Source organism: Mobula hypostoma, chromosome X1 (assembly GCF_963921235.1).
Source record: "Mobula hypostoma chromosome X1, sMobHyp1.1, whole genome shotgun sequence".
NCBI classification, from domain to species: Eukaryota; Metazoa; Chordata; class Chondrichthyes; order Myliobatiformes; family Myliobatidae; genus Mobula; species Mobula hypostoma.
Genome location: NC_086128.1, coordinates 36644413 through 36659271, shown reverse-complemented (window position 1 = coordinate 36659271; position 14859 = coordinate 36644413). Strand labels below are relative to the sequence as shown.

The 14859-nt window shown below is 43.2% G+C and overlaps 1 long non-coding RNA gene across 1 annotated transcript in view; it reads right to left on the bottom strand.

Moving 5' to 3' along the window:
- Nucleotides 1–541: 541 nt before the first annotated feature.
- LOC134340425 (uncharacterized) overlaps nt 542–14859 on the bottom strand; it is a 33209-nt gene continuing 18891 nt past the window's right edge. The window contains exons 2-3 of the long non-coding RNA XR_010016552.1: nt 8805–9177; nt 542–657 (exon numbers count right to left, since the gene is read on the bottom strand). This is a non-coding gene — a long non-coding RNA (uncharacterized LOC134340425). The remainder of the gene's footprint in view (nt 658–8804; nt 9178–14859) is intronic.

Genomic DNA, 14859 nt, shown 5'->3' with positions numbered 1-14859 from the left:
TCAAGTCGAGTTATTCCTGTTGAGGTTTGAAGTGTTCTATCAGGACATGGCACAATGTAAAATAAACTGTGTTAAAACTGGTTTTATTTTTTTTAAGAAATAGAAATATATCAATGTCATTTCTGGGTAAATATCACTTCTGAAAAAGAAACAGAAAGATGCAGGGATCAAAGATATGTTTTACAGTATTAAAAACTGGTTGAAGGTCAAACAAGAGAGGTCTCACTGGAATGCTCAGGGCATTGGCATCATATCCTCTGCTGGAGTTAAAATTGATTCCAGATTTGGAAAAAATTCCAACAAATTAGTCGCACCACACAAGAATGTCAGCCAGGAAGGTTTGTTGTTGCTTGCCTTCAAAATATCACTCTTAACTGCAGAGCAAACCCTAATGTTAACTAACCTTGGCTCTAAAAATACAGTGTGGGATTGGAATGGTTAACGCAATCATTGCCCCAACCCCAAGATGCTGCAGTGAGCTGCCCGTCACTGTTTATTGTGTTGTGTACACTTTCTCCAAGCATTCTTATTTTTATGGAGAATCTGATTAATCCTCTCAATCGCAATTGACTTCCATGTCAGTAATATGAATCATCACATACACTCTGCATTCTTTGGGTTAAAGCGTCCATTTTTTTTCTCTGTTCTGCTCTTCATCTGTAATGAATAGAGAAAATGATCATTCAAATCATCATCATGGAAATGAGCACAGAATTTCCCCTGTGGCTGGGCTGGTGCCTACATTTGACTGCATCTGAAGGTTGCACAGCAAAGAGACAATGTGAGTGGGTACCCAAAGGATCCTCTACTACTGTCAGATGAAGATTGACATAGAAGAGCCAAATGCACTCACGATAGCTTTGTTATAAATGTCGAGGATACTGACACACAAATAAGAGATACTAATGCATGCATATACATTTTAATAAAATATTGATTGTCATTAGAAGCTGTGAAGGTGAAAATCTAGCTTATGTAACCAATCAGCCCATTGTCTGGGCCTTATTATCCTCGCAATGAGTGGTTTGCTTGGTTATTTGAGAATCACTCATGCATCACACATAAGAATTGCAGGCATCCTTCTATTTAGGGCGTTTCTTAACCAGTTGAGTTTTAAAACAATTCATTACCTCATCCATCATTAATATTTATCAACATTTTGTTGTTCACTTACTTACTGACTGAATACTAAACCTACCGCTGACATAATGGTATTTGAACTAACGCTTCCAGATCAGAGGTCTAGGCCTCTGTTATGGCAATCAACTTAAACGCCAGCCCAGATAGACAGGATCGGAGGCAAGAGCCGATATTGCTCACTCTCCCGTGATGCTCACTCCTCTCTCCATGGTCCTGAGGCTATGCAGACTGCTCCCAGCTCCTGTGCTCCATGTCCGCTAATATGCTGGGCTGATACCAAGGCTTTGGTCCTACTCTGGGCTGCTCCGGGGTTCGGATCTGAGGACTCAGTTTGGTTTGGAATAGACAATAGGTGCAGGAGTAGGCCATTTGGCCCTTCAAGCCAGCACCGCCATTCACTGTGATCATGGCTGATCATCCACAATCAGTATCCAGTTCCTGCCTTATCCCCATAACCTTTGATTCCGCTATCTTTAAGAACTCTATCCATCTCTTTCTTGAAAGCATCCAGAGACTTGGCCTCCACAGCCTTCTGGGGCAGAGCATTCCATATATCCACCACTCTCTGGGTGAAAAAGTTTTTCCTCAACTCCATTCTAAATGGCCTACCCCTTATTCTAAAACTGTGGCCTCTGGTTCTGGACTCACCCATCAGTGGGAACATGCTTCCTGCCTCCAGTGTGTCCAATCCCTTAATAATCTTATATGTTTCAATAAGATCCCCTCTCAGCCTTCTAAATTCCAGAGTATACAAGCCCAGTTGCTCCAATCTTTCGACATATGACAGTCTCGCCATCCCAGGAGTTCACCTTGTGAACCTACGCTGCACTCCCTCAATAGCAAGAATGTCCTTCCTCAAATTTGGAGACCAAAACTGCACACAGTACTCCAGGTGTGGTCTCACCAGGGCCCTGTACAGCTGCAGAAGGACCTCTTTGCCCTTATACTCAATTCCCCTTGTTATGAAATCCAGCATGCCATTAGCTTTCTTCACTGCCTGCTGTACTTGCATGCTTGCTTTCAGTGACTGATGTACAAGAACACCTAGATCTCATTGTACTTCCCCTTTTCCTAACTTGACTCCATTTAGATAATAATCTGCCTTCCTGTTCTTACCACCAAAGTGGATAACCTCACATTTATCCACATTAAACTGCATCTGCCATAAATTTGCCCACTCATCCAGCCTGTCCAAGTCACCCTGCATTCTCATAACATCCTCCTCACATTTCACACTGCCTCCCAGCTTTGTGTCATCAGCAAATTTGCTAATGTTACTTTTAATTCCCTCATCTAAATCATTAATATATATTGTAAACAGCTGCGGTCCCAGCACTGAACCCTGCGGTACCCCACTGGTCACCGCCTGCCATTCCGAAAGGGACCCATTAATCGCTACTCTTTGTTCTCTGTCAGCCAGCCAATTTTCAATCCATGTCAGTACACTGCCCCCAATACCATGTGCCCTAATTTTGCCCACTAATCTCCTATGTGGGACTTTATCAAAGGCTTTCTGAAAGTCCAGGTACACTTCATCCTCTGGCTCACCCTTGTCTATTTTCATAGTTACATCCTCAAAAAATTCCAGAAGATTAGTCAAGCACGATTTCCCCTTCGTAAATCCATGCTGACTTGGACCGATCCTGTTACTGCTATCCAGATGTGTCGTAATTTCATCTTTTATAATTGACTCCAGCATCTTTCCTACCGCCGACATCAGACTAATCGGTCTATAAATCCCTGTTTTCTCTCTTCCTCCCTTCTTGAAGAGAGGGACAACATTAGCCACCCTCCAATCCACAGGAACTGATCCTGAATCTATAGAACATTGGAAAATGATTACCAATGTGTCCACAATTTCTAAAGCCACCTCCTTAAGTACCCTGGGATACAGGCCATCAGGTCCCGGGGACTTATCAGCCTTCAGACCCAACAGTCTATCCAACACCATTTCCTGCCTAATATAAATTTGCTTCAGTTCATCCATTACCCTAGGTCCTTTGGCCACTATTATATCTGAGAGATTGTTTGTGTCTTCCCTAGTGAAGACAGATCCAAAGTACCTGTTCAACTCGTCTGCCATTTCCTTGTTCCCCATAATAAATTCACCCGTTTCTGTCTTCAAGGGCCCAATTTTGGTCTTAACTATTTTTTTTCCTTTTCACATACCTAAAGAAGCTTTTACTATCCTCCTTTATATTCTTGGCTAGTTTACCTTCGTACCTCATTTTTTCTCCGGGTATTGCCTTTTTAGTTACCTTCTGTTGCTCTTTAAAAGTTTCCCAAACCTCCGGCTTCCCACTTGTCTTTGCTATGTTATACTTCTTCTCTTTTATTTTATACTGTCCATTACTTCCCTTGTCAGCCACGGCCTCCCCTTACTCCCCTTAGAATCCTTCTTCCTCTTTGGAACGAACTGATCCTGCACCTTCCGCATTGTTCCCAGAAACACTTGCCATTGCTGTTCCACTGTTATCCCTGCTAGGGTATTAAGAATCTTAAGAAAGAAATTAGAAAAGCTAAAAGAAGATACAAGGCTGCTTTGGCAAGTAAGGTGAAAATAAATCCAAAGGGTTTCTACAGTTATGTTAGTGGCAAAAGGATAGTGAGGGATAAAATTTGTCCCTTGGAGAATCAGAGTGGACGGCTATGTGCGGAGCCAAAAGAGATGAGGGAGATTTTGAACAATTTCTTTTCTTCGGTATTCACTAAGGAGAAGGATATTGAATTGTGTAAGGTAAAGGAAACAAGTAGGGTAGTTATGGAAACTATGACAATTAAAGAAGAGGAAGTACTGACACTTTCGAGGAATATAAAAGTGGATAAGTCTCCGGGTCTGGACAAGATATTCCCTAGGACTTTGAGGGAAGCTAGTGTAGAAATAGCAGGGGCTCTGACAGAAATATTTCGAATGTCATTAGAAACGGGGATGGTGCCGGAGGATTGGCGTATTGCTCATGTTGTTCCATTGTTTAAAAAGGGTTCTAAGAGTAAACCTAGCAATTATCGGCCTGTGAGTTTGACGTCAGTGGTGGGTAAATTGATGGAAAGTATTCTTAGAGATGGTATATATAATTTTCTGGATAGACAGGGTCTGATTAGGAACAGTCAACATGGATTTGTGCGTGAAAGGTCATGTTTGACAAATCTTATTGAATTTTTTGAAGAGATTACTAGGAAAGTTGACAAGGGTAAAACAGTGGATGTTGTCTATATGGACTTCAGTAAGGCCTTTGACAAGGTTCCACACGGAAGGTTAGTTAGGAAGGTTCAATCGTTAGGCATTAATATGGAAGTAGTAAAATAGATTCAGCAGTGGCTAGATGGGAGACGCCAGAGAGTAGTGGTGGATAACTGTGTGTCAGATTGGAGGACGGTGTGTAGCGGTGTGCCTCAGGGATCTGCACTGGGTCCAATGTTGTTTGTCATATATATTAATGATCTAGATGATGGGGTGGTAAATTGGATTAATAAGTATGGAGGTGATACTAAGATAGGTTGTGTTGTGGATGATGAGGTAGGTTTTCAAAGCTTGTAGAGAGATTTAGGACAGTTAGAAGAGTGGGCTGAAAGATGGCAGATGGAGTTTAATGCTGAAAAATGTGAGGTGCTACATTTTGGTAGAACTATTCAAAATAGGACATACATAGTAAATGGTAGGGCATTAAAGAATGCTTTAGAACAGAAGGATCTACGAATAATGGCGCATAGTTCCCTGAAGATGGAATCTCATGTGGTTAGGGTGGTGAAGAAAGCTTTTGGTTTGCTGGCCTTTAATAATCAGAGCATTGAGTATAGGAGTTGGGATGTAATGTTGAATTTGTATAAGGCATTGGTAAGGCCAAATCTGGAGTATTGTGTACAGTTCTGGTCACCGAATTATAGGAAGGATGTCAATAAAATTGAGAGAGTACAGAGGAGGTTTACTATAATGTTGCCTGGGTTTCATCTCCTAAGTTACAGAGAAAGGTTGAACAAGTTAGGTCTTTATTCTTTGGAGCATAGAAGGTTGAGGGGAGACTTGATAGGGGTGTTTAAAATTATGAGGGGGATTGATAGAGTTGATGTGGTTAGACTTTTTCCATCGAGAGTGGGGAAGATTCAAACAAGAGGGCATGGGTTGAGAATTAGAGGACAAAAGTTTAGGGGTAACATGAGGGGGAACTTCTTTACTCAGAGAGTGGTAGCTGTGTGGAATGAGCTTCCAGCAGAAGTGGTTGAGGCAGGTTCAATGTTGTCATTTAAAGTTAAATTGGATAGATGTATGGACAGGAAAGGAATGGAGGGTTATGGGCTGAGTGCAGGTTGGTGGGAATAGGATAGGGTAAGAGTTCGACATGGACTAGAGGGCCGAGATGGCCTGTTTCCGTGCTGTAATTTTTATATGGTTACATGGTTATATATTGTTCCATTGAACTTTGGCCAGCTCCTCCCTCATAACACCATAGTTCCCTTTGTTCAACTGTAATACTGACACTTCCGAGTTTCTCTTCTCCCTCTCAAATTGTAGATTAACACTTATCATACTATGGTCACCACCTCCTAATGGCTCCTTTACCTCGAGGTCCCTGATTAAATCCGGTTCATTGCAAACACTAAATCTAGAATTGCGTTCTCTCTGGTAGGCTCCAGTACAAGCTGTTCTAAGAATCCATCTCGGAGGGACTCCACAAACTCCCTTTCTTGGGGTCCAGCACCAACCTGATTCCTCCAGTCTACCTGCATGTTGAAATCCCCCATAACAACTGTAGCATTACCCTTGCGACGTGCCAATTTTAACTCTTGATTCAACTTATACCCTACATCCAGACTACTTTTGGGGGCCTGTAGGTAACTCCCATTAGGGTCTTCCTACCCTTAGAATTTCTCAGTTCTATCCATACTGACTCTACGTCTCCTGATTCTATGTCCCCCCTCGCAAGGGACTGAATATCATTCCTCACCAACAGAGCTACCCCACCCCCTCTGCCCATCAGTCTGTCCTTTCGATAGGACGTATACCTTGAATATTCATTTCCCAGACCCTGTCCACTTGAAGCCATGTCTCTGTTATTCCCACAACATCATACTTACCAATTTCCAACTGAGCCTCAAGCTCATCCACTTTATTTCTTATACTCCGTGTGTTCATGTACAATACTTTTAATTCATTACTCCCCTCACCTCCCATATCAGTTCCTATTTCACTTGGCCATACTGTACGATCCCTTCTTGAGCTTTCTGCTCTGTTGATTCTGCTGTCTTCCTTAACTTTTCTTATTCTCACTTTCCCTTTATCTCCATCCTTATGTTTCCAGTTTGTCCCCTCCCCCCCACTACTTAGTTTAAACACACCCGTGTTGCAGAGGCAAACCTGCCTGCTAGAATGCTGGTGCCCCGCTTATTAAGGTGCAACTCGTCCCTTTTGTACAATTCATCCTTACCCTGAAACATACCCCAGTGGTCCAAGAATGTAAATCCTTGCTTCCTGCACCAGTTCCTCAGCCATACATTCAGATCCATTATCTCCCTGTTCTTGACCACTCCAGCACGGGGAACTGGAAGCAAACCGGAGATAACCACCCTGGAAGTCCTGCTTTTCAGCCTTCTTCCGAGTTCTCTGAAGTCACGCTGTAGAATGTCTTTCCTCTTCTTCCCCACGTCATTAGTGCCGACATGCACCACCACTTCCGGATGTTCTTGAGGATTCCCTGCAATCGGTCCGTGACATCCTGGATCCCGGCACCAGGGAGGCAACACACCATCCTTAAATCTCACCTGTTGCCACAGAAACCCCTTTCTGTACCTCTCACTATGGAGTCCCCTACTACCACGGCTCTGCCTGACGTCTCTCCTCGGCTTTGCTTCAGCTCCAATTGTTGACTCGCAGACCTGACCGCCCCTGTTGAGCTATTTGAACTTTGAACATTTTATTCGCAGTGTTTCTGGAGGTGGAGCGGGGAGTGCGGGGGTCCGCTCTCTCTCATCCAGTGACTCAGGTTCATTTCTGGCTTCTCTTGCTGGCTGCGAGGAGTCTGTGCCTTTTGTAATCGTGTGAGTTTCCCTCAGGTGCTCCACATTCTCCCTCCATATTCCAGAGGTGTGCCGTCTGATAGGTTACTCTGCCATAGTTTTGGTGGCTCAGAACCCAACTCAAGCTTTAAGATATAAATGAACATTGTTTGAGAAAATATGGGCAGGCCAAACTCCGTGGCCACTTTATTAGGTACGCCTGTACACTTGCTCATTAATGCAGATATCTAATCCGCCAATCATGTGGCAGCGACTCAATGCATAAAAGCATGCAGGCATAGTTAAAAGGTTCAGTTGTTGCTCAGATCAAACATCAGAATGGAAAATAAATGTGATCTAAGTGATCCCACCCTGCTCATGGACTATTTGTCCCACTCCCATCAGGGAGGAGGCTAGGTAGCATCCACGCCAGGACCACCAGACTCAAAAACAGTTACTTTCCCCAAGCAGTAAGGTTGATCAGCACCTTCACCCACTAACCCATCCCTCCACACTGCCAACACCACAACTTTGTCATTTCCTGTCAGTCACCTTATGTACAGACACTCCTATGCCTAGTGTCACTTTATGGACGTACATTCAATCTATGTACATAAGCTATCTTACATATTTATCTTATTGTGTTTTTTTAAATGCTGCATCGGATCCGGAGCACAATTATTTTGTTCTCCTTTACACATGAGTACTGGAAATGACATTAAACATTCTTGAATCTTGACTCTTTAATCGTGGAATGATTGTTGGTGTCAGATGGGGTGGTTTGAGTATCTCAGAAACTGCTGATCTCCTGAGGTTTTCACACACAACAGTCTAGAGTTTACAGAGAATGGTGCGAAAAACAAAAAAAAAGAAACATCCAGCGAACAGCAGTTCTGTGGGTGAAAATGCCTTGTTAATGAGAGAGGTCAGAAGAGAATGGTCAGACTGGTTCAAGCTGACAGGAAGATGACAGTAACTCAAATAACCATGCCTTACAACAGTGTTGTGCAGAGGGCATCTCTGAATGCGCATGTCAAACCTTGAAGTGGATGGGTTATTGCAGCAGTAGACCACAAACATTAACTCAGTGGCCACTATATTAGGTACAGGAGGTTCCTGTGTAAAGTGGCCACTGAATGTAAATAAAAGGTGGATGTCATTTCTTGGTTGAGGTTTTTTTTAAGCTCTGAGGAAATTCAAAGGATCTAAAAGTCATTGGATGCTCTGAATCTATGTCAGGTCAGAGCAATTCCATCCATCCCACTGTTTGCCCACTTGTAAATCATACTTTTATCACATGCCCGAATTTTTTGCTTGCTTTTTGCTTCTTTCTGGGGACTCATTATGTACCAGCTTTGATGAATGTTGCTAGGTATATGTGACTACTCAGGTGATTGCAATAAGTGGAGTGAACAGCATTGCCTTTGAACAGAAAATTCTACAAAAGGTAGTGGATTTAGCCCAGTTCAGCCTTCCAACCATTGGGTATATCTAGATGAGACACTGTCATAGGAAGGCAACGTCCATCATCAGAGACCTCCACCATTCTCTTTTCTCTCTGCTGACATCAGGTTGAAGGTACAAGAGCCTCAGGACTCACACCACCAGGTTCAAGAAAGATTACAACCCCTCAACCATCAGGCTCTTGAATAAAAGCAGATAATTACACTCACCTGCCGAATCATTGAGATGATTTTCACAACCAATGGTCCCACTTTAAGGACTCTTTATCTCATGTTCTTGTTATTTATTGCTATTTGTTTATATTTGCATTTGCACAGTTTGTTGTCTTCTGCACTCTGGTTGATCTTTCAGTGATCCCGCTGTAGCCACTATTCTATAGATTTGCTGAGTATGCCCATAGGAAAATGAATCTCAGGGTTGTATATGGTGACATAGATGTACTTTGATAATAAAATTTACTTTGAACTTTGAATGACGATGGTATAGTGGTGTTTTCCTGAAAAGCCTCTGGAAGACGTAGACGTCATTTGTGGCAGACGAAGGATACTGGAGGCATTATATCCACTTCAGAAACTGCATGATCTGTGGGGAGAGAACAAGTGAATAGAGTGTGTCAAACGACAAGTAGAATAAGACTGACCTAGAGTGCGATTATTGGGCCAGATCGTGCTCACCTTTGACAGGGATCCTGATTGGAACTGTGGGCATTCAGCCAGTGAACCTGAAGCAAATTCTGAACCTTTGCTAATGTACTTTGCTTTGCACATGTCTTACTAATTAGCCTTACTAATAGAGTTGGGGCACTAATCAGACAGTTAACTGTGCCATTGAACTCCACCAGGAATCCAGTCACAAACCCCTGCCACTTAAGGATTCTGGAGAATTATACTGAGCCGCCTCTCGGAACCTACACCAGTCACCCTGCTGCTGGTTCCTGGAATCCACTGATCCCTTTGGCAATGATAGGACAAAGACTTAGGCAAAGTCTTCTGTTATTTTTTTAACAAAATTTTGCTTCATGTTATGTTCTGTGTGTATAATTAAGTTCTTCAATTTTAATAGCTTTTAAATTCTCAGTACTGTGTAAAATCTATTATCTATTAAAATCAAACTCTCACAATCACTAAAGCTACTCCCAGGCTATGCAAGCCGTCAAGAGTATTCAGGAGTGGATTGAGTGTGGGGTCTTCCTCTTGAAGCTCTGCCAGGGCCTGAAGTATGTGGACCTCTCCAGGGTGCAGAGGGACAGCAAGGTTGGCCTGTTACATCTGGACATGGTAAGTGTGGGAGTGGGCAGACTGTAGTCGGTGATTCACGCAGAGGCACTGAGTCATAATTTCAGGTTTCACACTCCCTTTAAGTCAGATTGATAATTCGCTTTCTAATCATTCCGTGTCTTAAATGGACCAGCACCCCTGCCTCCTCTATTCTACACATCTCTGTCTAGCAGCATTTCCGTGCCTTAACAGGCAAACAGGTATCATTCAGTAGCCCATACTAATCATGGATACATCTTCCAAAGAGCATTCTTTTCCACATTATTTCATTTGTATTTTTAATTTGGAGATATGGCACAGTAACAGGCCCTTCCGGCCTAACGAGCCCACGCATCCCAATTACACCCATGTGACCAATTTACCTACTAACCTGTACGTGTTTGAAATGTGGGAGGAAACTGGAGCACCTGAAGGAAGCCCAAGCAGTCGCCGGAAGAATGTATAAACTTTTTACAGGCAGCGGCAGAATTGGAAACAGGTCACTGGTGCGATAATAGCGTTTACGCTAACCACTACGCCACTGTGTTGCCACATTCACCAAACAAAAATATCTTTCACTTTAAACCGCTGTGGAGCTTTCTACCCCTGCAGGTTGAGCAGGTATCCGAAACATATACAGTACATGACTTAGATGAGAATGTAGGTGGTATCATTAGTTTGAAGACGACATGGAAATTGGTGTAGTCATAGATGGTGAAAAGGTCACAGATCAGCCAGGAATCTGGGTGAATTGAATGAGCTACCAGAGGACATTTTAAAGACAGAGATGGTTACAATGTTTGAAATGCATAGAGGTTGTGATTACCAATGGCAGAAGGGTCAAAAATCAGAGGAGAGATATTTAGAATGTCTGGTACCACAAGAAAATAATTATATTTGCAATGTGTGGTTAAAATTTGGAATCAGTGGTAGCTTTCAAAAGGGATTTACATGATATTTGAATGCATAAGAAATAGAGAAAGTGCTAGGATATCCAACTTGATTCTTCTTCAAAACAGGTAGCTCCAACTCAGCTGAATAAATCACCACCTTCTGTGAAATACTACTTGGTGATTCTATGAATCTATGAAAAGAGGCTGAATTCTATACCTCATATGATCTTGTTAACGTGCTTTATGGGGGTAAGACTTAATACTGTGATTCCCAAGCTGGGATGTTCAACCCCATTGGGGGAGGGAAGGCAGGGGTTGGTAAAGAGAGACGGAGAACACAGGTTAGAAAATAAAGCAAAATAGTCAAAGTAGATACAAAAATATACACAGCATGTTAGGGGACACAAGAAACTGCAGCTGCTGGAATCTGGAGCAGCAAACAATCTGCTGGAGGAACTCAACGGGTCGAGCAGCATCTGTGGACATAGAGGAAATGTCAATGTTTTGGGTCAAAACCCTGCATCAGGACTGGTTTGTTATTCCCCTCCCCCCACCCCACCGCATTGAAGAGTTGCTGGGAGCTCCAAGAATGTCTGGGACACCTCCTATTCCTTAAATGATGAAGTCCACGACCTTTTCAGACATTTTCAGGAGGAAGGGAGCCACTGAGTGAGAACAAATATGCTACTCATTCAAAAAGGTTTGGGAACCTCCACTCTAATGCACCATTAAAAAGAAAGTCCTTAGTTCATGAAGCGAATTTTAAATAAGCAAAAGTTTAGATTTGTTGAATAGCAGAAGAAGCTGCCAAATTCTGGAGCCTGACATCTAATAATAATGGAAGCTAAGTGAGTAATCATTCATTATCCCAGACAATTGAAGCCTTGAGTACAACCATAAGTTATTTGCACGCAGCCAAGATCTTTTATTTAGTTTTACTCAGACTCTGTGAGAGCCTTTCTCTCTGACAGCCTTACATGCTTACCTGTGTTTGCTCAAATACTCCATCAACACGCCTTTCGCCTGCTCAGTAATTTAAAAATGCTTTCAGTCAAGCACCATGCATGACCAAGCTCTCTTCTTTCACAAACCGGCTGTGCATTGTTCACATGGCATTTCAGTGAGCTTTTGAATAGCTCCCACAACCCTCTCTATCAACGGTCTTTTTATTTGCAGGAAGGAGACAGTTGTGACAGTTCTTCAGTTTTATTTCATTATTGCGGCTGGCATCATTTAACGACCATATCAGCCGATCATCCCGTCAATCCACAACATCAGGGTGCTGAAAGGAAAATATCCTGTCTTATTGCAGTGAAATATGTTGTGATTTCTACATGATACTGCCTCTACAAGTCATGTGCGCACATGCCATCTCGGGGAAAAGTTGAAACCGGGGACACAGTGCGTGCCAAAAATTCAACCGATATTATGATTACTGCACATCATGTACCTAATGAATGTATTTTTTGTATGAATGAATGACAATACCAGGTCATGAAGGAGTGATAGTTAATTTAATGGATGAATGATACTTAATTTTACATTCATCAATAAAGCAATCAAATTTGTTCTTCAAAAGACATGGTTTGTAAGTTCTACAAATCTATCAGTTCACCAATGACATATCTGTTGTTAACAGAACTTCAGATAGTGACGAGAAAGTGTAGAGGAGTGAGATAGGTCAGTTGGCTGAGTGGTGTCACAACAACAACCATGTCCTCAACATCAGTAAGACCAAGGAATTGATTGTGAACTTCAGGACCGGGTCGTTGATGGAACACATACCAGTTCTCATCGAGGGGTCAGCAGCGGAAAGGGTGAACAGTTTCAAGCTCCTGAATATCAATATTTCTGATGATCTATCCTGGTTCCAACATATTGATACAATTACAAAGAGGCACACCAGTGGCTACACTTCATTAGGAGTTTGAGGAGATTCGGTATGTTGCCAAAGATTCTAGCAGATTTCTACAGATGTACAGTGGGGAGCATTCTGACTGGTGGCATCATTGTCTGCCATGGAGGCTCCAATGCACAGGATTGGAAAAAGATGCAAAGGGTTGTAGAATCAGCCAGCTCCATTGTAGGCACTGGCCTCCCCAACATCTCGGGCACATTCAAAAGGTGGTGTCTCAAGGAGGCACCATCCAGGGCATCCCCTCTTCTCATTTCTGCCATCAGCGAGGAGGTATGGGAGCTTAAAGATACACACTCAGCACTAATTTCTGGACTGTCTACGAACCCATGAACATTACATCACCATTTTGCTTTCTTTTCACATTATTTATTTGTTTATTTTTATATGTCTTATAGTAACCTATGGTAATTTTTAATGTACAGTATTTCACTGTACAGCTGCTGCAAAACAATACATTTCATGGCACATGTCAATGATAATAAACCTGATGCTGATTTGGATTCAGTCGGTGAGCTCTACCTACTGGCTGGATGGATTGTAATTTTTGCAGTACTTTTTTACATTTTATTTAAAAATTTTTTTTTTGCTCAGCATAACAAAACCTTCAATTTCCAGATACACTTATATTTACATTTCTTCCCCTCACAGATATCAGCTATCGGAACACTTCCATCAAAATATAGACATCGCCACAACATTCTATACAAAAGCCCTTATTAGTATAGGAGAGAGGAGGAGAGAGGAGGTTAGTTCACAAATAGAGAAAGCTAGTAGACAGTGTGTGAGGGAGGATAGGCAGGTGACAGAGATCAGGAGCACTCAGACCAAAGATGTAGGGGACAAGGAAGAAAAAGATAACAAGCAACACACATCAAAGTTGCTGGTGAACGCAGCAGGCCAGGCAGCATCTCTAGGAAGAGGTACAGTCGACGTTTCAGGCCGAGACCCTTCGTCAGGACTAACTGAAGGAAGAGTGAGTAAGAGATTTGAAAGTGGGAGGGGGAGGGGGAGATCCAAAATGATAGAAGACAGGAGGGGGAGGGATGGAGCTAAGAGCTGGACAGGTGATTGGCAAAAGGGATATGAGAGGATCATGGGACAGGAGGTCTGGGGAGAAAGACAAGGCAGGGGGAGAACCCAGAGGATGGGCAAGGGGTATAGTCAGAGGGACAGAGGGAGAAAAAGGAGAGTGAGAGAAAGAATGTGTGTATATAAATAAATAATGGATGGGGTACGAGGGGGAGGTGGGGCATTAGCGGAAGTTAGAGAAGTCAATGTTCATGCCATCAGGTTGGAGGCTACCCAGACGGAATATAAGGTGTTGTTCCTCCAACCTGAGTGTGGCTTCATCTTTACAGTAGAGGAGGCCGTGGATAGACATGTCAGAATGGGAATGGGATGTGGAATTAAAATGTGTGGCCACTGGGAGATCCTGCTTTCTCTGGTGGACAGAGCGTAGGTGTTCAGCAAACCGATCTCCCAGTCTGCGTCGCGTCTTGCCAATATATAGAAGGCCACATCGGGAGCACCGGACGCAGTATATCACCCCAGCCGACTCACAGGTGAAGTGTCGCCTCACCTGGAAGGACTGTTTGGGGCCCTGAATGGTGGTAAGGGAGGAAGTGTAAGGGCATGTGTAGCACTTGTTCCGCTTACAAGGATAAGTGCCAGGAGCGAGATCAGTGGGGAGGGATGGGGGGGACGAATGGACAAGGGAGTCGCGTAGGGAGCGATCCCTGTGGAAAGCAGAGAGATAGGGGAGGGAAAGATGTGCTTAGCAGTGGGATCCCGTTGGAGGTGGCGGAAGTTACGGAGAATAAAATGTTGGACCTGGAGGCTGGTGGGGTGGTAGGTGAGGACCAGGGGAACCCTATTCCTAGTGGGGTGGCGGGAGGATGGAGTGAGAGCAGATGTATGTGAAATGGGGGAGATGCGTTTGAGAGCAGAGTTGATAGTGGAGGAAGGGAAGCCCCTTTCTTTAAAAAAGGAGGACATCTCCCTCGTCCTGGAATGAAAAGCCTCATCCTGAGAGTAGATGCGGCGGAGACGGAGGAATTACGAGAAGGGGATGGCATTTTTGCAAGAGACAGGGTGAAAAGAGGAATAGTCCAGATAGCTGTGAGATAACGAAGTTGTTTGCTCCATTAAGGATAAACAGAGAGTAAGAGGTGGAGAGTTTCTTAAATGCATCTATTTT